The sequence below is a fragment of the Nicotiana sylvestris genome, chromosome 10 (genome assembly GCF_000393655.2).
Source record: "Nicotiana sylvestris chromosome 10, ASM39365v2, whole genome shotgun sequence".
In the NCBI taxonomy this organism is placed as follows: Eukaryota; Viridiplantae; Streptophyta; class Magnoliopsida; order Solanales; family Solanaceae; genus Nicotiana; species Nicotiana sylvestris.
The window spans coordinates 16,481,701-16,506,119 of record NC_091066.1 but is presented as its reverse complement, the minus strand read 5'-3'; positions in this window follow the sequence as shown (position 1 = coordinate 16,506,119).

Sequence of the window (24,419 nt, the reverse complement as noted above, 5' to 3'; positions counted from 1 at the left end):
AGGAGAGCTTTTAGAAGCTCAAGACATCCTTGACCACAACTCCAGTGTTAGTTTTACCATCAGCTTCATGTTCATATACCATGTATTGTGAATCTTCGAGAGTTGATATTGGTTGTGTATTGATGCAGGAGGGTAAAGTTATTTCTTATACTTCTCGTCAGTTGAATCCCCATGAGAAGAACTACCTCGTTCATGATTTGGAGTTGGATGCCATAGTTCACGCATTGAAGATTTGTAGGCATTACTTGTATGGTGTGTCTTGTGAGGTGTTTACCTGTCACGCCCCGAACTTGGGGGCGAGACCAGCACCCAATGCCTCACCTATCCTTGCGTACCAACTTGAAAATAAGGGACTCTGAACATATGATGTCATACTTTTGGCCATGGGACACATTGCAAGACGACAACGAATGCTGACTAAATATCAATATAAAGCTTGGTCGATAAGGTCGTCATATTTATTACAACTGACAAACCAACCAAATATATATACAAGGCCTGAAAGCCCAACATACTGCATTAACTGGCAAGATATGTCTACAAGCCTCTACTAATGGATATATTGTGATTGGAACGGCTCTCCGACCTACTTATGACATATAAACATATATATATATACAAGATATACATAAGGATCTAGACCCGTAAACTCCGAAAGGCATGGAGCTTACCGATCAAGCTGAACTCGGGCAACACTTATTGAAGAGGCCTACTCGTCTGTCTGTCCGACCTGCACACATGAAATGCAGCACCCCCAGAAAAGGGACGTTAGTACGAAATAATGTACTAAGTATGTAAGGCAATATACTGAAAGCTGAAGCTGAACTGGTAATATAATAACTGCAAGTAGCTGGAAGTCAAAGATAATCTGAAGATATGCTTACTTGCTGATACTGACTCAATTCTCTCAATATAGTAAGTAAAATAGTTGTCTGGCCCTATAAGGCTCGGTATACATATATATCTGCTCCGCCGTAGTAGGCTCGCTCATAAGTGCTCGGCCATACTAGGCTATGTATCTCGACCAATTGGGCTCGCTCATATGCGCTTGGCCATAGTAGGATCGTCATATAACTTACCATCTGATCAGAGGTTGCCCAATAGGGGCCTGCCCATCGATTATAGCTCGATGGTAATGAAAATACTTTTAATACTATATATATAAACTCTATGCTCTCTTGACTGGAAGAAAGAAATATTCAACTGAATATGAAGTCCCGATAAGGAGAATATTATAACTTACAATGCTAGAAAGATATACGCAATTTGCGAAACTAGCAAAATATACGTAAATTCCGGGATATGAATGTAATGACGAGATCATGCCAAATGAAAGAAGAGCTTAGCGTTAACATACCTGGGGTAGGAAAAGAAATTCGTATGATATTCTTGGAAGATATTTTATAGTACTCCTTTAAAACTGCAAAAAATTTTATGTTGCTACGATCCTAAAAATTCTTATTGGATTTTCTTCTGTAGGAACTTCTCGCAAGATGAATATTGCTACGTTTTATTTCTGATTGTAGCGTTTGAATTGAACCTACTGAAAGGTTTAAAATGGATTTGCTTGAAAGGTTTTGAAATGAAAGGTTTACTTGAAAGGTTTGAAATGAATTTGAAATGAAAGGTTTGCTAAAAGTTTGAAATGGTACTAACATTTTTCACTTTCATATACATTTGCCAAGTCTTTGATATTGGACATTTAGATCCTTAGTCTACAAGCCACCTAATCAAGTAAGATCCTTAGTCACCCATTTTAAATGGAGGGGCTTCCATGTGGGGAGGTTGATATTATCCAAATATATCCCTAGTTAATTAGGTAATGTTTCGTTACACGGTAATTAATCAATTACCTGAAAAATTAAGAATTATTCCCACTTACTTGAAATATTACTCACTTTTCACATACCTTATACACCTTACTATCATTGCCATGTAGTACCTTATATGGCACTAGTCCATAAATATCGGGTATTATCACTCGACCCGTATTTTATTCTAAATTGACTACTTTCAACGAAACTCGTTTTCTTTAATCTGTGTACCCTCTTATTCTTCATAACACTTATTTATTGCTTGCTATAAATAGCGTAAGTATGATAACGTCAAGATGATCTCATCCTTGAGTCTTACATCGGTTAACTGAAAACAAAATTTTAACGTATAATACTTCACGGTGCAACATGGTTGTAACTTAATATTGCGAAACATGACATCACCATAATGTAATACTGCGAGATGTGACATCTCACTTCCGGGCTCTCATTAATTTATCCATTTATGGCGTATTTTCATGTACAAAAATATGGGGTGTAACATCATTCCCCCCCTTTGGAACATTCGTCTTCGAATGTTGACTGATGCGATTATCGTTATCATATCCCATAGCTCTTGCGAATACTTTAGTAGTCCTCTTGCCATCTAGGCAACTGTTCTGTGAATAATTCCAAAGACCAGGGCATTCCTCCCTTAGGCCTCCTTCTCATACCCCAAATTGTAGTCGGAATCCTTCCAATCTCGAAATTGTTGCTACCTTTCATCATGAAGCCTCTATAATACTGACCTTGTAAGTGTGCCTATGCGACTCTTCTCTCATTTTTCCTCCGTCATTTAGCCAATATCTAGGCGTTACTTTGTAAATATATATAAGGCTTAATAGGATGCCCCTCTGAGCATCTATAGGTGTACTGAAGTCTTTCACTCGGTACTTTGTTGAACTTACGAATATTGCTATACCTTTTTTTTTCATAAATCCATTTATCCATCCGTATGAATTTACTACATCAAGATAGGTCATATTATACCATAACTCTTACCTCGATTTCTCGTTACTGAGGTCTGCTACAAAATTCCAGGTTACTTTCATTACTTATCCAATACGTATAAATTGATGTCCTTTAATGCTTCCATATTACTGTTCATCAGAATGACGACCTACTTATCATCTCTTACTTTATAACTTTTATCCATCCATTGTTTATTCACCTCAATATTGATCTATAATCTACCCCTAATAACATAACCTTTTATGTAACATTGTGCTAGGATTCACGTTTCATCGAGGAATATCTGAAATGATTAAATTGATCCCCCTGGGGGATACCATGCTTTCATAACCGTATCTCACAACATCCCAATGTGATTCACCTTGCGTGGGTATTTTAATCTTGTCCAATTCATGAGATCCCTTTCTTTTCTTCATCAGATCATTACTCAATCGATGGCCCAAATTATACCTTCATTCTATTACCAGGGCAACATTCCATCTCTTCTAATTTCCACGAGTCTTAGACTCCTTTTAGCTCATTCAGGCTATACTGAACTTTCTATAATTTAGAGAAACCATTAGCTCTCTTGTTTTCATGGACTTAATCTTGAGGACTTATCCATTCTCGTCACTTTTTCACTTGCCTTTCCTCATTCTTACTCATGTTTTCTCAAAACTTTGTTGCTCTACCATACTTTAGCTTGCGAGCTATAAATAGCCATTTATAATACTCGCAACTTTCCTTCAACTTGCTTACACCATATATTTCCTTATATTATTCTGGAATGTCAAGCGATATATCACACCATCTCCAATTCTTCTTTATTATCTTAACTAGATCTCTCAGTACTTAGAAACCATAGGTTGGAAGACATGCCGCTGACAATGCCATTATCATTCCCGGTTACTGGATCCCCGTGCTGATAGCCTTCTATCCGAAGTATGGACTACTCACAGTCTTCTATATTTGAGTATCTTGTACATTGTTTCCCTTTGCCTTAAAATCTTGCATCATATCTTCTATTTCTTTCATGACCTTCCTTCCACATAGGTACAATTTACATCCACAACTTGAAGCTCTTATTATAACGCTTGCACCTTTGGTGCATACACAATCCGGTGGGAGCTTCATACTGACTTTCTATAAGGTCGGTACTCTTCTAACTGGATTTATCATGGATAAATTACAGAATGTGGTTGTTGAACTATCTGAATTGTACTTTTGATACCAGAGTGATCCTGTAATGTTCTCGATCACTATGGCTATAATTTTCTGGGTTCAGTAATCAAATTCCTGATTTACTTTATTGATGTAACTCTTTATTTTCCTTCTCCTTTTGATCGGCCTTTATGCTTAAGATATCTTCCGATTTGTAGCTCCTGGTATTAGTTATTACTTTAGCCTTTCCTAGGCGCTGGGGAATATTCTTGATATAATCCTTTAATATTCAATCATTCATCTATGACCTGGGCTTAATTCTTTCTTTTAACATATACTAGAATCTTCTACGACTGTATATGCCACAGGTATAAAACTCCAAACTCTTAATTGTGTTCATAATGTCACCAACTTAGGATCATTGATTGAATAATTCATTTCATTCCTTCTAAGCTTTCTTTAACGTAAGCTATTACTTTTCCTGGTCTTTCTGTCCCCTTTGTTGCGTGCATACTTATCTTGTCTTAGTTCCCACGCACGCTGGAGGTTTCATGCAACTCATATGATTTTGAATACTACTTTTAATTTTATTTCCCATTCATTAGCCACGGTAGGTGCCACTTTCCTTCAGAGTACTTACAATGTTATTGTGAAACTGTTGTTACACGACCATTTCCTCTTTAGGTCGTTGTGCTTAGGTTGAAGCCTTCTTTCTTATCTCCTCAGCTAGTCTTTTGTTGTAGTACTTAGGGAGAACCCTTGACTCTCGTAAGCTGTGAACTTATTACGAACCTTTTTGATGTCCTTACTTGCCTATAATCATCTGTAGTTGCTTACTTCCATGTCCTTGTGCTTGTATGGTTGCTTCTGAACTGATATTTTGACTGCCTTCCTAGTGGTACTTTTTCTTATCCCCGTAACACTCATACGGTACCTTTAACTACCCCGACTCTTGTTTGAATATATCTCAAATATTATAATGATATTCTCCGAGGCTGAATTCTCCATGTTGGGTTTTGCTATGTTTATCTTACACGATCTAATGACTCGTCTGTAACCTCCTGTTTAGCCATAACTAGGATCTTCCTGACCAATTACTAACTACTCATTGGCCAATTCTCACATCAATATTCCTCGTAATCTTTCTTGGGTTATTTACTTTGTCTTAACTTAAGTCTCGCACTGGCTCCTTATTTATTAATAACAGCTCAGGCAGGAACCTTTACTCCCTCTCCTTGATGTCGTACTTGCACAATATTCTTGAATTGTAGCGTATCTATAAGATTTGTATAAGTTCCATCTCATTCCTCTTTCATTTATCGCATTCTTCCTTTACCATTCCATAGTCACTAGAACCACTTAATTCTGACTCAATGTCATATTACTCCATATTCCCCCCTTTAGGGGTGTACTAAGAGCTGAAGCCACAAGGATCTACCTATAGATAATTTAACTCTTCATCTATGGCATCCTTCCACATCATCGATGACCCTTACTCGCCTTATGGTAATCCTTATGTACCAAGGATAACAAAATTCCCTGCTCACAATGGTGACACTTGCTGTAACTGGCACATACATTCCCTTAAGCTTAACTTTGCTCCCCTTGCTTGCTTTAAGGAAGCGTCTTTCTGAATGACCATTCTCTGAAACTCTCATGAATCTTCTTTTGTCATCCATTCTATTATTGGTGGAACAAAATTTGAAATTCTTATGATGGCGACTATCATCAGTCACTCAGTCCCTAATTCATGCTTAGTTTATCTTGTTCACCAATCCATACTGGCTCTATTACTCTAGGGTCTAACCTTTCCTCTTGGTAACCACGCTAGATTTGCGAACTTATTTCTCGAATGAGGACATGATTGTATAGCCTATTTGTTTTTTTCCTAAGGCCTGTCACTTCTCGTTTCATCCTTCACTTGACTATAGATTTTGTAATGCTGCCATCTTTTGATCTACCATCATCATCCATGTATCACATCTTACTCAGAATGCTTCATTAACTCTTTTCTTATTTCCCACTAACATTTATGCCGATTACTTTATTCTGAAAACTTGAACAAGACATTCTTTTGCTCTTAGCTTCCCTTTTCTCTATCCAATGGCTCTTCAAGTTTCTTAACGTTCTCGCTTTACTAGAGATGCGAGCCACACTAAGGTAATATTTATCCCTTCAAGGCTTATAGTGCATGTCTTTGAAGTACTCATATCTGGATGCACTATTTCAGAGTGCACCATCTGGTGTCTTATAAGGAGATCTATTAGCATATTTGCAATATCCTTCGGAAATGTCAACTAACGCAAACAATTCATCCATCACATATTCTTATACTACTTCTGTTAATCCCCATAGGGCATATCTGGAATGTGTGCGACCAATTATATATACCTTTGTTACTATTGAATATAATTCGAAAATCTTATGTTCCTCTGTCTCATTATAAACGTTGTTAACCTTCATTAACTGGGCGCCTCGTACCCTTCTTCATCTTGCTTCTTTTACTTGTTGAAACTTGTATTTATCTTCTTAATCTATCGTTGTCTTTCACCATAAAGATGGATAGGTATTCTTGCCTTATGGCTTCTTATCAGGAAGCTTACACCTTTCAATATACCCATGATCTGCTAAAGACCTCATATTTACTTATCCAAAGCATGATCAAGTTCCTCTAATTCAACACTTCCACAACAATCTCTCTTTGCAACCTTCTTTCTGGATATGGGTACCGTCTTATTACGAATAGAAGTTCGGAAATTGAATTCATATACGTGAGATATACCATACGATCTAGAGTAAGAAGAAAGAGTGACAGTCCTAAATGCCCCGTAGCCTCCTGCTTATAAGTGTGGTGCACGACACACCCATAAACAAGACTCTACTAGACACGGATTGTAGACTCCCTAGGATAGAACTGCTTTGATACCACTTTTGTCATGCCCCGAACTTGGGGGCGAGACCGGCACCCAGTGCCTCACCTATCCTTGCGTACCAACTTGCAAATAAGGGACTCTGAACATATGATGTCATACTTTTGGCCATGGGCCGATCATCGTAGCCTCCAGCACTTATTCAAACAAAAAGGATCTCAATTTGAGGCAGTGGAGGTGGTTGGAGTTGCTTAAGGATTATGATATCACTATATTGTACCATCCGGGGAAGGCCAATGTGGTGGCCGATGATTTGAGCCGAAAGGCGGTGGGTATGGGGAGTTTGGCATATATTCCCGTTGAGTAGAGACCTCTTGTAGTTTATGTTCAGGCCTTGGCCAATCGATTCGTAAGGTTAGATGTTTCGGAGCCCAATCGGGTATTGGCTTGCGTGGTTTCTTGGTCTTTCTTATATGTTCGCATTAGAGAGCGCCAGTATGATGATCCGCATTTGCTTGTCCTTAAGGATAGAGTTCAGCATGATGATTCTAGAGATGTGACTATTGGTGATGATGGGGTATTGATGATGCAGGGCCGGATTTGTGTGCCCAATGTAGATGGGCTTCGGGAGTTGATTCTAGAGGAGGCCAATAGCTCGCGGTATTCCATTCATCCGGGTGCCGTGAAGATGTATCAATATTTGAGGCAGCATTATTGGTGGAGAAGAATGAAGAAAGACATTGTGGGATTTGTAGCTCGGTGTCTCAATTGTCTGCAGGTGAAATATGAGCATCAGAGACCAGGTGGCTTGCTTCAGTAGATGGATATTCCATAGTGGAAGTGGGAGAGGATCACTATGGACTTTGTTGTTAGACTTCCACGGACTTTGAGAAAGTTCGATGCTATTTGGATGATTGTGAATCGACTGAGAGGCTGCCCGAGAGGCCATATTCTGAGTGATACCTTGCCCGAGGGGCCCAGTTCTGATATTTCCATTGAGTTCACTCTGCTTTTAGAATAAGCCTTTGTTGAAAATTTGCTAAGTATATGATTTCAAGTATTTAAATTGAAATTAAGGATTTTATGATGGAACTGGTTTTAAACTATGGAGTTTGATCTGTTATCTTGTTGTTTATTTGTTTATATGATTTTTAACTGCTCGTCACTACTTTCAGACCTTATTTACTTTAGTTACTTACTGAGTTGGCGTACTCACGTTACTCCCTGCACCTTGTGTGCAGATCCAGGTGCCCGAGTGGCGGAGTGAGAGTCCTTAGCATTTTTAGAGGTTGCCGGAGATTGCATGGTAGCTGCCTGACGTCCGCAGCCCTGCTTTCCTCCTTCCTATCTTGTTCTTTTCAGCATTTTTAGACTTCTGATGTATTAGACAGTATTATCGTGTATTAGAGGCTCTAGACTCATGACACCAGATGTTTGGGCTGTGTTATCTTATGTTTTATTGACTTCCGCATATTTCAGTTGTTTAAAACACTTCTTATGAAAATTGGTATTCAAACCCATGTTAGAAAAATGATTTTATGAAAGGATTTTTGTTGTGGTTATATGGTTAGGTTGGCTTGCCTAGTAATGTGATAGGCGCCATCACGACCGGACATTTGGGGTCGTGACATATAGCCAAAGAGTGCACCTAATCAATTTAATATCTATAAATGCTGAAGAGATTGTTAACTATTTTTTGTTCAGGGAAATTGAATGTAACAAGATAAGTAGGTGGTAAAACAAGAAAGTGGTAAATGCTAGTAGTTGGTAAATGCAATAAAAAATAGTAAAAAATAAGGCTACAGTGTTTCTATAGTAAAAAAATAACTTTATTTACTATATAATCAGAGAAATTTAAATGAAAAATGAAGTAGGTGATAGTTGATAAATGACAAAAAGTAGCTAGTAAATGACAAAAAGCTTTTTCAAAAAACTTCAGCCAATGTGCTGAAGTTTTTTAGTGTATTTCTAAAAACTTCAACACTTGATAAGCTGAAGATTTTGTCCTGGATTCAATAGTTTTTGTCGTAAAGCTTTTTTAAAAAAACTTCAGCAGTTTCTGCTGAAGTTATTTAGTATATTTCTAAAAATTTCAGCACTTGATAAGCTGAAGTTTTTGTCATGGATTCTATAATTTTTATCGTAGAGCTTTTTTAAAAAACTTCAGCATAAACTGCTGAAGTTATTTCGTGTATTTCTAGAAATTTCAGCACTTGATAAGCTGAAGTTTTTGTCCTACAGTCGACACTTTTGTTATGACTTTTAACCAAAACTTCAGCTTAAAAATAAGAAGTCATTTACTTCATGCTGAAGTTTTTTCAACAAAAATGTACTTAAAATTCATGATAAAAGACACAAACATATTTGTCTTAACAAAAGTCAACTAAAAAACTAATTAACATATATTCACAAAATCCAAATTTCGTGCACCCAATCCTATAATCAAAAAATTCACACAGAGTCTCTTCAAAATCTCCATAATCATGTCTTAGTTGTTCTTCTGGAGTTTCATAGTCACTATCTTGTTTACACTTTCCATGAGCCCAAAGATTGGCAGCCAATTCTCTCCTAAATGTCAATTCTTGACTTTGATCGAAATTGAAGACATCTTCTTTATTCAACCGCATATCAATGAACTTAAGAGCAAATATACCACAATCAACACTACAAAAAGAACATGAAAAAGAAATTGAAGAATAGTTAACACAAGGGCAACAAATAATAAACATAAGATGCATGGTAAAACATATGCAAAACACGTACTTGTTACCCTGCAGCGGTGTCTCCATCCACTTAATTAGAAATTTTTCCACAGGCCTTTTCCCATAAAATTTATTGTGTGCCCTAAAGTCCAAGCATTTGAGACAGTGTGAGATCAACTGGGCATAATTCTGACATGTTCATGCGCACGATCATATGTTACACTGCCCATGGAATCATATACATATATAGTTTTATCTTTAAAGTCCAGAATTCAAAAAAAGTAGTGCGTAGATCTCTGGCCCGTCCTTGGCTTAAGTCGAAATGGAAAGAATACTTTTCTAGCAGATGCCCATTGTAACGACCCGATCGGTCGTTTTGAGCTTTGACCCGTTCTTCGGCGATTTGAGGCCATGAACAGCTTCACTTCAGATATTATGAATTGTATGCATCGTCGGAATTGGACTTCGGGAAGTTCAGAGTTAATTTGGAAAGAAAATTCTCATTTTAGAAGCCTTAAATTGAAAGAATTAGTTAAGATCAGATTTGTGAGTAAACGACCTCAGAATCAAGATTGGAAGGTTCCAGAAGGTTCGTATGATGATCTCGGACTTGGGCGTATGTCCGTGTCGGGTTTTGGATAACCTGGGAACGTTTTGGCGCCTATTGTGGAAGTTAGCATTTTGGAAGAAATTTCATAAGTTTGGGTTGAAGCACATTTCAGTGTTATCGATGTCCGTTTGAGATTTAGAGTCTGGAAATAGCTCTGTATGGTGATTCTGGAGTTGGGAGCGTGATCGGAAGTGAATTCGGAGGTACGTAGGTCATTTTGAAGTAATTTGGCTAAAGACAAAAAATTGAAAGTTTTTGAGAAGTTTGACCAGAAGTGGACTTTTTGATATCGGGGCCGGATTCCGATTTCGGAAGTTGGAGTAGGTTCGTAGTATCAAATATGACTTGTGTACAAAATTTAGGGTCAATCGGATGTGATTTGATAGGTTTAAACATCGAAAGTTGAAGTTAGAAATTCTAAAGTTCATAAAGCTTGGATTGGAGGTCGATTCATGATTTTAGCGTTACTTGATATGATTTGAGGCCTCGAGCAAGTCCGTATTGTGATTTGGGATTGGTTGGTATGATTGGTTGGGGTCTCGAGGGCCTCGGGTGGATTCCGGGTGGTTAACGGATCGAAAATGGAATTTTTGGAAGGCTGAACTTGCTGGTTGCTGTCATAACCGCACCTGCAGGTGCGAAGCCGCAGAAGCGGCCAGAAGAGCCGCATATGCGATTTTGGATTGGAAGTGACGGGACCGTAGATGCGGTCATTTTTCCGCAGTGGCAGGACCGCACCTGCGGTGGAGAAGACGCAACAGCGGAAAATGGGCAACTTGGGAAGGACTGCAGATGCAATAGTGAGGCCGCACCTGCGGAACCGTAGAAGCGGTCGAGGGATCGCAGGTGCAGAAAGTGTTGGAGGCAGAGAGGTGTTTTAAAAATCGGGACTTGGCCATTTTCTCTCATATTTTCTTGGCTTGGGCGATTTTTGGGAGAGCTTCAAGCGGGAGTTTTCATCATCAATGATAAGGTAAGCTAATCCCATCCATCTTGAGTTAAATACATCGATTATGTATGGATTTTAGCATGTAAATTGGTAGAAAAACCTAGAAATTTATATTCTAGGAATTTGACCACGATTTTGGGCATGGAATTGAGAGTAAATTATTTATTTAACTTCGTGGAATTATGGGTAAGCTTAATCTTCGAAAATTTTAAGAATCCAGGCACGTGGGCCCGAGAGCAATTTTGTCAGCTTTTCGATCGGGGTTAGGAATTGTTATAAATTGGATTGTAATGATTAATTGAGCGTATATTAATGGATTTGCATAATTATTGACTAGTTTTGGAGCGTTGTACATCAATTTGAGTCTTCGAAAGAGCGTGGAATGTCAGTTATGGATCTTCAGAGCGAGGTGAGTCTCCTTTCTAACCTTGTAAGAGGGAATTGTCCCCATAGGTGAGTTAATTGGTTATGTGCTCCTATTTGTGGGGGCTATGTACGCACGAGGTGACGAGAGTCCGTACGTAGCTACTATTATGCTATTGTACGGGTAGTTTAGGACCCAAAAGCATGTTATACTTGGATTATTTGTGAACTTATTGACAACTTGAATTGCTTAAATCACATTGAATTAGTAAATGAATTTCTAAACTGATTAAACTTCATTTTTCTTAAATGGTTAAAAGAGGATTGGCTTTCTTTGGAAAATTTCTCTGTGTGGACTTCTTGGTTGTCAGACTGTATGTGTTTATTTTTGGAGCGGGCCGAACACCTCGGCAGATTAAATAGATGCATCTATGGTTCACGCCGTTCGACCCTCGATAGTGCACAGTTTAAATATTGTTGGATCAGGCCGTACGACCTCGGCATGATTTGCGCATGCTTGTATTGTTTGCCTTGAAACTCATTGAAGTCGTTGTTTCCTTCTCCCTGACTTATGAAATTATGTTTAAATGATGAAGAGAAATTTGGAAATTTTATATAAAAGAAAGAATTGCTTACTTGCTTCATTCCATTGAATTATAATCATGTTTATAAAAATCCCAGATTTACTATATTATCGATATAACATTATTGGACCACTAGTAAGTGTCGAAGTTGACCTCTCGTTCGAGATTATACGGGATACTCATTGGGTACACATTGTTTTCGTACTCATACTACACTTGCTATGCATTTTTGTTGCACATGTTCGTATGTGGCTAGTGGGTTAGTGGCATAGTGGCTTTGGTTGATACAGAGACTTAGGCGAGCTGCATTCCTCGAGGTGGCCCACAGCCAGTACAGTCTCTTTCAATGTATTGTAATTACTTTCTGTCCAATTTGCATTCCGAACAGTTGTTGTGCTTTATTCGATTCCTTAGTAATTTCTCATGCACTTGTGACACCGGGTTTTGGGATGATCACGGGATTTTGTTTCAGTAGTTAAATTTTGTAAAGACATCCTCATTTATTCAGTGGAGATTATTAATTATTATTTATTTGTTTAAAGTAAATTATTTCAAAATAATTAGATAAAATGAGAATTTATTAATACTTCCGCGGTGGCTTGTCTGATAGTGGTGTCCGGCGCCATCACGACCCTTAGTGGATTTCGGGTCGTGACAACATGGTATCAGAGCACTAGGTTCCCTTAGGTCTCACGAGTCATGGGAAAGTCTAGTAGAGTCTCGCGAATCGGTACAGAGACGTCTATACTTATCCTCGGGAGGCTACAGGGTTGTTAGAAGTACTTCCCTTCTTGATTCCTCATCGTGCGATTTGATTCCTTGAGGCTTAGGCCCTTGTTTCCTTCCTATTCAATCTTAGGTGACGCAAATCGCTTGTTGTAAATCGAGAATTTAAGAATCGTAATAGTACTACGAATGTGGTGCGGGTGTTTCTGCCTGCGTGGTTATTTGAGCTATTATCGCCGCCTTGTGGAAGGATATTCTATTGTTCCGGTTCAGTAACGGTACTTCTGAGAGCTCTAAGGCTAGGCACAAGTTGCCATGATTCTTATGAACGATTATTCCGCCGTATTGATATGATGGTAGGATGTTTTCCTACGTATCAAGGCAGTGAATGACTTGAAGGGAGGTTTACTCAGTGCATGATCTAGAGATTCAGTATTTTATTCCTGGAAGGGGAAAGGCAATCGGTCTGAGAATGTCCAGGTTTGGGTTGATTGGATAACAAGACTTGGTGATTGCAGGTGTGGTGGAGGTTTCTTCTATAATGAGGTGTCGTTATCCATATTGAATGTACTAAATTCGCCGGTGTTATGATCTTCTACAATTCACCTTTGGAGCAGGATATTACGAGACAGTATTGAAGAAGCGACGGTCAGAGATCACGGGGTGCGGTGGTTCAGGATTGAGTCGGTGTTTCTAATGTCGACGGCTCGAGAAAGATAATCTTCGGAAAGGTTTAGAGTTAGTAGCGACTTGTGGGTTCAAATGCTACGAAGGTAGATTTTATTTGAGGCAACAATTTAGTAGTAAAGTATGAGGAAGGACATGTGGGAAGTGTCAGGCGGTGGCTAAAATTTCTGGAAGGCCAGGTATAAGAAGCACGGGTCAAGTAATTGATTAAAGAAGCGAGTTTTCCCAAAGTGGGAGAGTGGCAAAGTTGCATATGGGCTTGGTGGTAGGATGACTACACACTTTAAGGAGAGTTCGGAACGACTTGGGATTTTAGTGATTGGTGATTGGGGTCTATGGAGTTAATCTGAAGTATGGGCTATTATGCGGTTGAAGATTTGATATAACGGGAATGAGCTTCTTGAAATGAAGAAGGATACCGCATAACTTCGAATCAGAAGGTTGTTATCGCATATTTAAGTGATATCCACGAGGGATGAATGGACTTGTGAAGCTAGAGAGTGAGCTCGAACTCAGGATGGGTTATTGAGGTCTTAGTGGTTGTACTCCGTGCAACATCATTGGAAGATGTCGGGAAATGATTTCCATAGGTGGGTTATTCCCTATGAGCAGGCTAGTGGTCGCATGGTTGACGAAGTTTCTGCAAAGAATTCTATGGGTTATTCAGCAAAGAGATCGGTCGTGCAAATGTGGTTGATGATTCAGAGTATAAAAAGGGGTTTTACAGAAGGATTCCGAGAATTTTGGCGGTTGATTGCGTAAGGTTATGTCAACAAGAGATAAAGAATTCTGGTGAGTTCCAGAGTTGTGTAATAGTGGCTTCAAGCTAAGTGGGAGAGTCCCACCACCTAAGATTGGGTTGCATGATTAACTACTTGCGAGGTTTCCAGTTATTAGCACATCGATGGGTTATTTCAGCTACGGGAAAATACCATAAGTGATGATTTGAGCAAGGAATGGTTAAAGGTGTGCTATGGTTGGCCTTATTGGCTCATGTTTAGACTTGGGGAAGGATTCAGGATTTATGCCTTGTATAGATGTGGGTTTCAAGGGAAGTGATTATGCCGAGTGCTTCGTCGAGAGGGTATTCATGTGCTACTAGATTTATGGAGTTGATTATATTCGGGGCCAAGTCAGAGCGAGCGGCTCTCAGCAATGATCCTAGTGAATTCAAAGGTTAAAGTGTGATGCCTAATGATTTCGAGCCTATAGGTACGGTTAAGAATCAAGCTTCGTAGCAGCTTATGAGAAGAGGCCCAGAATGATCAATGATGTGTTGGCTTGCAGTGTAGCACTTGGGAGGTATGAAATGGTTCGTGGAATTTGAGACAGCATGGTCTCGTGATTCAAGGTCATTCGGGACGAGTGCGGATGGAGTGTGTTACGTGTTGAATGGAGCTATTATTATTATTACTAAGGCAATCAGGGTAAATCGAAGGAAGATAGATTGGTTAGCCACAGTTGAGTTGGCATATTGGTGGTAGAGATCAGTTCCTTCAGTGTGATCAAGTTATGCATGTGAATTATGGCAGTACGTGTGAGGCTTGTCGGCCGCCATAATTGATGTTATTCAGAAGCATTCTACGGTTATGGCCTATTATGTGTAGGCAGATCCCGGAAGGGCTATAATGGCTTAGACTACTACTTAGAGATTTGCATATTCTACGGCTATGAGAATTCGCATGTGTGTTACTATGGTTCTTCTAAAGTAAGTTAAGTGAAAAGTTTTTATATGAGGAGGTGTTAACCTATTAGTGGTTCCGGAGTTATGATAAAAAGCGTGTTCTATTGTATAGTGGCATGTTAGGTGCAACGAGTAGTATGGAATTTGAAGTGAGGATCAAAGTTGCAGTTTGGTGTTGACAAGGATGTCACAAGCTCGGATGAGTAGGAAAGGAGTTTCGATGTTTAAGGTAAGTTGGTATTGTCTTCAGCGTCACCTAAGATCAGTGTTTCGCGGAAAAGGCCTTGCATCCTGGTTAAGGATTCTTGATCGCTTTTCAGCGTTAGTGCGATCGGTGGTTTGGATGTACGGACCTGTTATTTGTTATGGTAGGTTGTGGGAGCGTGTCCCACAGGAAGATTGTATAAGTGTGGCATGTAGTCACTTGATTGATTAAAGATTTAAACCAAGTATGAAGATTTTGGTAGTATTATTAATTTGAGAACTTATGCCTGGAGGGCACTCTGTTTATTGAGTTGTGGACTATGGAGGGTTTCTCCAGTTATGACGGTTGATCTTGTGTGTTACGAGAAAAGAGGGTTATTATAGACCCATGAAAGGTCATTAGCCTAGTTGGTGCAATCAGAAATTGACTTGAGGCTTATGGATGGATTTAATGTGAATATGGGCTCTATATCAGGTTAGATGTGTTCAATTTAGCAATGTGCTGCTTATGGGAGAGTAGTCGGGGTGTTATTTTGTCGTCAGCTATTCCACGCAATGATGCATTATGCCGTGTGAGTTGAGAGACGGCTTGGTAAATTGCTTATGTGTTAAGTTTCTGCATTGAGATGATGTTATTCGAGCAAAATGGCTCTTGAGATTCAAATCGTATATCGCACCTCAGTTATGCTTGAGTTTTGTAGCTTATAGCGTGATATGTCCCCTCAGGGATGGTATTATGCACTTAGCGTGCTCGTGACCGAATTTCGGTATTTTATTGTAATGAGCAATTTAGCTCGATGTGTATCTCCTTATGTGAGTTCTACGTGTGGATCGGGTGGCACGCCACCATGGGTATGTTATTTGGATCGGGTGGCACGCCGCCATGGTTGTGTTGTGTGGATCGGGTGGCACGCCGTCATGGTTACGCTGTTTGGATCGGGTTGCACGCCGCAACAGTGTGATGTTCAATAAAGTTCCCCATATCTGTTTTTATGTGTTTTGTTTCCTATTTTCTGAGGAAAGCTCGTATTAGCTGTGAACCCGCATCGCATGTATGATTCGCGAGCGGGGTGACTGTTTAGTATGTTGCCCGCATTTCATGTATGATTCATGAGCGGTGTAATTGGATTTCCTTTTCGGAGTTCGTTTTTCTTTTGTACCACATTCGAATTGGTAGCCTATTGGCACATTGTGGCATCATATGAGACTTTGGATCATGTCCGGGGTGGTTTGTAACCAGAGCATTTCATACTGGGTGAGACGAAATCATTGGATTTAGGATTAGTGCAATCTGATTATGTAAAGTACATTAAGAAGTCAAGACCATTATTCGGTTCAGAATGAGGGAGGGTTCTTGTCAGGAGTATAGACCCGATGATTTGTTGATTCGGTAGTTGGTTATGAATTTCTACGCCTATCTTCCCTCGTGGCGGTATTGTAAGAGTTAGAGTAAGAACTATGTATATCCTGAGGTGCGTTGTGAGCATCAGATTCATGGAATTTCGACTACTATGCTCAGAGAATGTTATTGTGGTCCTTTATGTAAAATGGTACAAGGGGTGAATTCCGCTAAGGTACACATTCATGCTCTGGTACATCGTGTAGTGATTTATACGATGTTCTTGTATTGGGAGCAGGCCTGGTAAAGAATTTTGGATGTTGAAACTGGGCTCTAAGGCTCATTTGTTTAAATAAAAGAGAATATATTTAGATTTGCTCGAGCCAATGTGCTCAACTGAGTTGTGGTGGCACGGATAGGTGCACAAGGTGCTTAACTGCGATTTCAGACGACTCCAGCACAGTTCTTAGCACGTTCGAGGACAAACGTATGTTTAAGTGGGAGAGAATGTAACGACCCGACCGGTCGTTTTGAGCTTTGGCTCGTTCTTTGGCGGTTTGAGGCCATGAACAGCTTCACTTCAGGTATTATGACTTGTACGCATCGTCGGAATTGGATTTCGGGAAGTTCAAAGTTGATTGGAAAGAAAATCCTCATTTTAAAAGCCTTAAATTGAAAGAATTAGATAAGATCAGATTTGTGAGTAAACGACCTCAGAATCAGGATTCGAAGGTTCCAGCAGGTTCGTATGATAACCCGGGAACATTTTGGCGCCTATTGTGGAAGTTAGCATTTTGAAAGAAATTTCATAAGTTTGGGTTGAAGCACATTTTAGTGTTATCGATTTCCGTTTAGGATTCCGAGTCTGGGAATAGCTCCGTATGGTGATTCTGGAGTTGGGAGCGCGATCAGAAGAGAATTCGGAGGTCCGTAGGTCATTTTGAAGTCATTTGGCTAAAGACAGAAATTTGAAGGTTTTTGAGAAGTTTGACCGGAAGTGGACTTTTTGATATCAGGGTTGGATTCCAATTCCAAAGTTGGAGTAGGTTCGTAGTATCAAATATGACTTGTGTGCAAAATTTGGGGTCAATCGGGCGTGATTTGATAGGTTTAAACATCGAAAGTTGAAGTTAGAAATTCTAAAGTTCATAAAGTTTGGATTGGAGGTCAATTCATGATTTTAGCGTTGTTTGATATGATATGAGGCCCCGAGCAAGTCCGTAATGTGTTTTGGGACTGGTTGGTATGATTGGTTGGGGTCTCAAGGGTCTCGGGTGGATGCTGAGTGGTTAACAGATCAAAAATGGAATTTTTGGAAGGCTGAACTTGCTGGTTGCTGTCATAACCGCACCTGCAAGAATTGGGCCACAGGTGCGGAGCCGCAGAAGTGGCCAGAAAAGCCGCAGATACGGTTTTGGACTGGAAGTGAAGGGACCGTAGATGCGGTCGTTTTCCCACAGATGTGGGACCGCACCTGCGATGGAGAAGACGCAGAAGCGGAAAAAGGGCAGCCTGGGAAGGACCACATATGCGGTAGTGGGGCCGCACCTGCGGAACCGCAGAAGCGGTCGAGGGACCGTAGGTGCGGAAAGTGCTGGAGGCAGAGAGGTGTTTTAAAAATTGGGATTTGGCCATTTTTCTCTCATATTTTCTTGGCTTGGGCGATTTTTGGGAGAGCTTCAAGAGAGATTTTTCATCATCAACGATAAGATAAGCTAATCCCATCCATCTTGAGTTAAATACATCGATTATGTATGGATTTTAGCATGTAAATTGGTAGAAATTTGGCGTTTTGGTAGAAAGACCTAGAAATTTATATTCTTGGAATTTGACCACGATTTTGGGTATGGAATTGAGAGTAAATTATATATTTGAGTTTGTGGAATTATGGGTAAGCTTAATCTTCAAAAAATTTCGAAATTCGGGCACGTGGGCCAGAGGGCAATTTTGTCAACTTTTCGATAGGGGTTAGGAATTGTTATAAATTGGCTTGTAATGATTAATTGAGGGTATATTAATGGATTTGCATAATTATTGACTAGTTTTGGAGCGTTGTACATCAATTTGAGTCTTCGGAAGAGCGTGGAATGTCGGTTACGGATCTTCGGAGCGAGGTGAGTCTCCTTTCTAACCTTGTAAGAGGGAATTGTCCCCATAGGTGAGTTAACTGGTTATGTGCTCCTATTTGTGGGGGCTACGTACGCACAAGGTGAGGAGAGTCCGTGCGTAACTACTATTATGCTATTGTCCGGGTAGTTTAGGACCCAAGAGCATGTTATACTTGGATTATTTGTGAACTTATTGACAACTTGAATTGCTTAAATCACATTGAATTAGTAAATGAATTTCTAAACTTATTAAACTTCATTTTTCTTAAATGGTTAAAAGAGGATTGGCTTTCTTTGGAAAATTTCTACGTGTGAACTTCTTGGTTGTCAGTCTGTATGTGTTTATTTTTGGAGCGGGCCGAATGCCTCGGTAGATTAAATAGATGCATCTATGGTTCGTGTCGTTCGACCCTCGGCAGTGCACAATTTAAATATTGTTGGATCGGGCCGTACGACCTCGGCATAATTTGTGCATGCTTGTATTGCTTGCCTTGAAACTCATTGAAGTCGTTGTTGCCTTCTTCCCGGCTTATGAAATTATGTTTAAATGATGAAGAGAAATTTGGAAATTTTCTATAAAAGAAAGAATTGCTTACTTGCTTCATTCCATTGAATTATAATCATGTTTATAAAAATCCCAGATTTACTATATTATCGATATAACAATATTGGACCACTAGTAAGTATCGAAGTCGACCTCTCGTCTCTACTTCTTCGAGATTAGATGGGATACTCATTGGGTACACGTTGTTTTCGTACTCATACTACACTTGTTGTGCATTTTTGTTGCACAGGTTCATATGTGGCTAGTGGCTTAGTGGCATAGCGGCTTTGGTTGATACAGAGACTTATACGAGATGCATTCCTCGAGGCGGCCCGCAGCCAGTACAGTCTCTTTCAGTGTATTGTAATTACTTTCTTTCCAATTTGCATTCCGGACAGTTGTTGTGCTTTATTCGATTCCTTAGTAATTTCTCATGCACTTGTGATACCGGGTTCTGGGATGATCACGAGATTTTATTTCAGTAGTTAAATTTTGTAAAGACATCCTCATTTATTCAGTGGAGATTATTAATTATTTTTTATTTGTTTAAAGGAAATTATTTCAAAATAATTAGATTAAATGAGAATTTATTAATACTTCCGTGGTGGCTTGCCTGACAGTGGTGTCCGGTGCCATCACGACCTTTAGTGGATTTCGGGTCGTGACACCCATGAGATACTACAGGAAAGGTTGAGGCCTTTTACGTAGTTGGCCACCTTTTCATTTGTTGATTCTTCAATAAACCACTAAAGTCCGTAAGTGGCTGAATAACAACTTCTTCTTCTTCTTCTTCTTTTTCAGCTTGTTGTTTGGATGTCCTCTTTCTCTTTGATTTGTTCTTTTTTGATCCTCCATTCTCTTTTCCTTCCTTTTTCTAATTTTCTCCTTCTATTCTTTTGAAGGATGAATACCAGCCAGCTTAGTCATATACTGATAAAAAATTAAATCTGTTACTGCATATCTTGATTTTGGATAACCTGAAAGGTGATAGCAATATTTTTGCGCAAGTAATATATGTCCACTTCCATATGCTGCAAATGAACAACAACAAATGATAACATGTGAAATAAAAACTTCAGCATGCATAAGTATGAAGTTTATAAAAAACGCATTACAAAACTACAAACAACATGACAAAAACTTAAGCATATTCAGTTTGAAATGTTAGAAAATAATCTAAAAAACTTCAGCATGTTTGATTTAAATGTTTAGAAAAAAACTAGAGAATGCATGTCAAAAACTTCAGCACGGCTAGGCTAAAGTTTTAGCAAATAAGCTAAAACACTTCAGCAGTTTACTATGAATAAAGCTGAAGTTTTTCAAATTGCAGTACAAAAATTTTACTATAAAAAATAAGCTGAAGTTTTGGGAAATACGGTTGAAAACCAATTCAAAAAACAAACTTAATAACTTACTTCATCCGCAAGATCAAAGTTAGGATCCATAAGCTCGGTAAAGAATGATTTTGGAATATCAACTCCACCTAATCTGAATGGATTGGAATCATATGTACTGGCATCCATCTCCAACCACTCTGTAAATCTTTGCATCAATCCACTGTCTTGACTAACATAATGGAAGGGACACCTTCATGTAGTCTTTCCTACTTTCCAATCTTGCCCCCTTCGCTTTTGTGTATGAATTATGTAAGGAGATCTCAACCAAATACTCTCCATACGAATCCTTTTCCCTTTTTATCTAGTTTTCCTTTTGCTTTCTCTTCCTGCTGTTCCGTCACAACTAATTGTTGTTGTTCAGCAGCATGGGGAAAAACCACAGCCTTCATGGAAGATACTTGACCAACTCCCTGTTGTTCACGACGTTATTGTCTCTTTTCACGAACAACAACAGCAACAACAGAATTACCTTCTGAATCAGTCCCTTGTGTACTACCAATGAAAATGAACATAAATTGAAGTTGGGGATATCACTGGTGTCATACATAGGAGAACTGAAAATTTTCCTTCTCTTAGGATTTGGAAGAAGTTGCGATGCATCACATGAGATATGCAAAAGCAAGGAAAATATAAACATAAATAAAACTGATATAAAAACACATTAGGCAAAAAAAAAACAACAACTTGTAATCGAATTGCAGAAAATAACAACCTAGTCTAAGTGTTGAGACACATATAGTGTTTGCATTCCAACAGATCCACTTCTGTGACGATCCGGCCGATCGTCTTAAGAATTAATGCCCTGATCCCCAATTAACTATTTCCCCAAGTTTAATTCTGCTATTTTGATTTGCCGGGATTTTCATTGTTGAGTTTCGGAGAGTTTTGGGACACTTAGTCCCTAAATGAGAGCTTAGGTGTTGGAAAGCTGGTCGTAGTTGGAACAATGTGAAGACGGCCTCGGAAGGGAAATCTGATGGTTCCGTTAGCTCCGTTAGGTGATTTCGGGCTTAGGGGCGTGTTCAGATTGTGTTTTGGTGCTCTGTAGCTAATTTAGGCTTGAAATGCCGAAAGTTGAATTTTTGAAGTTTTAGGTCCGATAGTGAGATTTTGATCCGAGGGTTAGAATGGAATTCCGGAAGTTGGAGTAGCTCCGTAGTATTGAATGTGACGTGTGTGCAAAATTTCAAGTCATTCGGACGAGGTTTGATAGACTTTTTGTTCGAAAGCATATTTTTAGAGTTTTTGGAATTCTTAGGCTTGAATTCGATGAAAAATAGGTGTTTTGATGTTGTTTTGAGCGTTATGAAGATTGGAACAAGTTTGAATAGTGTTTTAGGATTGGTTGGTATGTTTGGTTGAGGTCCCAGAGGCCTCGGGATGAATTCAAATGGTTGACAGAAGAATTTTTGGAGTTGGAAGTTGCAACATCAGTTGGTCTGCTGTCATAACCGCACCTGCGGTTTGGGTCCTGTAGGTGCATAGCTGCAAAAGCGACGGAGTAAGCGCATATGCGGATTTGGGGAGGACTAGCAGGTTCCACAGATGCGGGTAATTCACCGCAGAAGCAGTACCGTACCTACGAAAGGGTAACCGCAGATGTGGAAATTGGCGTTTAAGTGGAAGTCACAGATGCGACTTAGTTCTCGTAGAAACAGGACCTCAAAAGCGGTCCAAGGGGCGCAAATGCAGAAATCGCTGGGCAGAACATGTAAATTCTTGCCTTCGCGAAATTTAGCCATTTTTCATCTTTTCAAAACGGGAAAAAGCTTGGGGAGCACTTTTCAAGAGGGATTTTTAGAGGAGTTCATGGGGTAAGGTCTTTGGTCCCTAAACTCGTTATTGGAGTGATTTTTATCAATTTAAGCATGAAACATTAAGGAAAATAAGTGGTAATTGGGGAGTTAGGGCTTGTATAATTGGAGACCTTTGAGTGATGATTTGAGGGACAAATTGAGGTCCGATTTTGGTACTTTTGATATGACTGAACTCGTGAGAGTACGAGGTTTCTGGAAATATAAATTTTACGCGATTCCGAGATGTGGGTTCGAGGGGCGTTTTGATCATTTTACATAATTCGCGTATTAGCTTAGAATTTAATTATAGAATCAGTTACTTGAAGTGTTATTTACATTATGCAATTGAATTGAATAGATTTGGGCCATTTGGAGTCGAGTACTCGTGGCAAGAACATGGTTTCAGATTGATTTTGAGCCGGTTCGAGGTAAGTGACTTGTCTAACCTTGTGTGGGGGACCTTCCCCTTAGGATATGATATATTTGATAATTGAAATGCCTTGTACGTAAGGTGACGAGTGCGTACTTGAGCTAATTGTTGAAAATCCAGTTTTTCTTTAAGTATTTTAATTGAGTTCCTTTTTCATGTTTTATTCTACTTGCGAATTTAGCCTGTTGTTAGTTATAAAAGCATGTTTAGTTGACTTAATTGCCTATTTGCTTAAACTGCCTCAATTGTATTTCGTGAAGCATGTTAGACTAGAATTAACTGTTTACTTAGTACGAAATTTAGAAATTATTGAGTATTCTTGCGTTACTGCTATGTGTTTTTAATTTGGGACTACGGGACGACATTCTGGGAGATCCCCTGTACGTATTTATGATCTGGACTGAGGTGCGTGATACCAAGAGATCCCTAGCATGTATCTTAAGGATACCAAGAGATACTTGAGATACCAAGAGATCTCAACATATATTGAGGATACCAAGAGATCCCTTGTATACATAGAGGATACCAAGAGATCCTCGGGATACCAAGAGATCCCCGGTTATCATCCTTGTTATGAGTGGTACTTCCTTGTGGTTTGCCTTCATCTGTGTTTCCATTTTTGTACTCTTATTATCCTATATAGATTCTTACTATAGACTCTCAATTGTACTGCTTATCTTATCCTATCATCTTTATATTTTATTTAACCTCAGTAGGGCCCTGACCTTCCTCGTCACTACCCAACCAAGGTTAGGCTTGGCACTTACTGAGTACCTCTGTGGTGTACTCATATTCCTTCTGCGCATGTTTTTCATGTGCAGATCCAGGTACCGCTACTTAGTCCTACCATCCTTGAGGGAGGCAACTGCTCTAGAGACTTTCGAGATACATCTACCGCGTCCGCAAGCCGGGAATTCCCTTTCCATTCTAGCTGTTAAACATTGCCCTTCTATATTTTTCTTTCTTGTTAGATATTCTGGAGTTAGACTGTTAGATATTCCAAAAGCTTGTGGTTCCGTGAGTTTTCGGGTTTTGGGATATTATACTTGGTTTTGAGAATGTTGTGTTGTATATGTCGAGCGGCATTATAACTATTGTTTCCATTTAGTTATTTTGGTTTTTGATTATTTCTTCCGCAAGTTTCGTTTATATTCTGCATTTGTTAGTCTTACCTAGTCGTAGAGACTAGGTGCCATCACGACAGTTCACGGAAGGCGAACTGGGGTCGTGACAAGTTGATATCAGAGCCCTAGGTTCATAGGAGTCAAGGATCATAAGCCGGTTTACTAGAGTCTCGCTGATCGATACGAAGATGTCTGTACTTATCTACGATAGGTTATGTAACTGTTAGGAAAATTCCACTTCATTTGATTTCCTTGTCGTGCGATATTTTGACATTACAATTCTAAACTTCTATCTTCTATTCTCTCACAGATGGTGAGGACACGCATTACCTGAGACGATCAGGCACCCACGCCCCCTACTGCAGCTGTCAGAGGC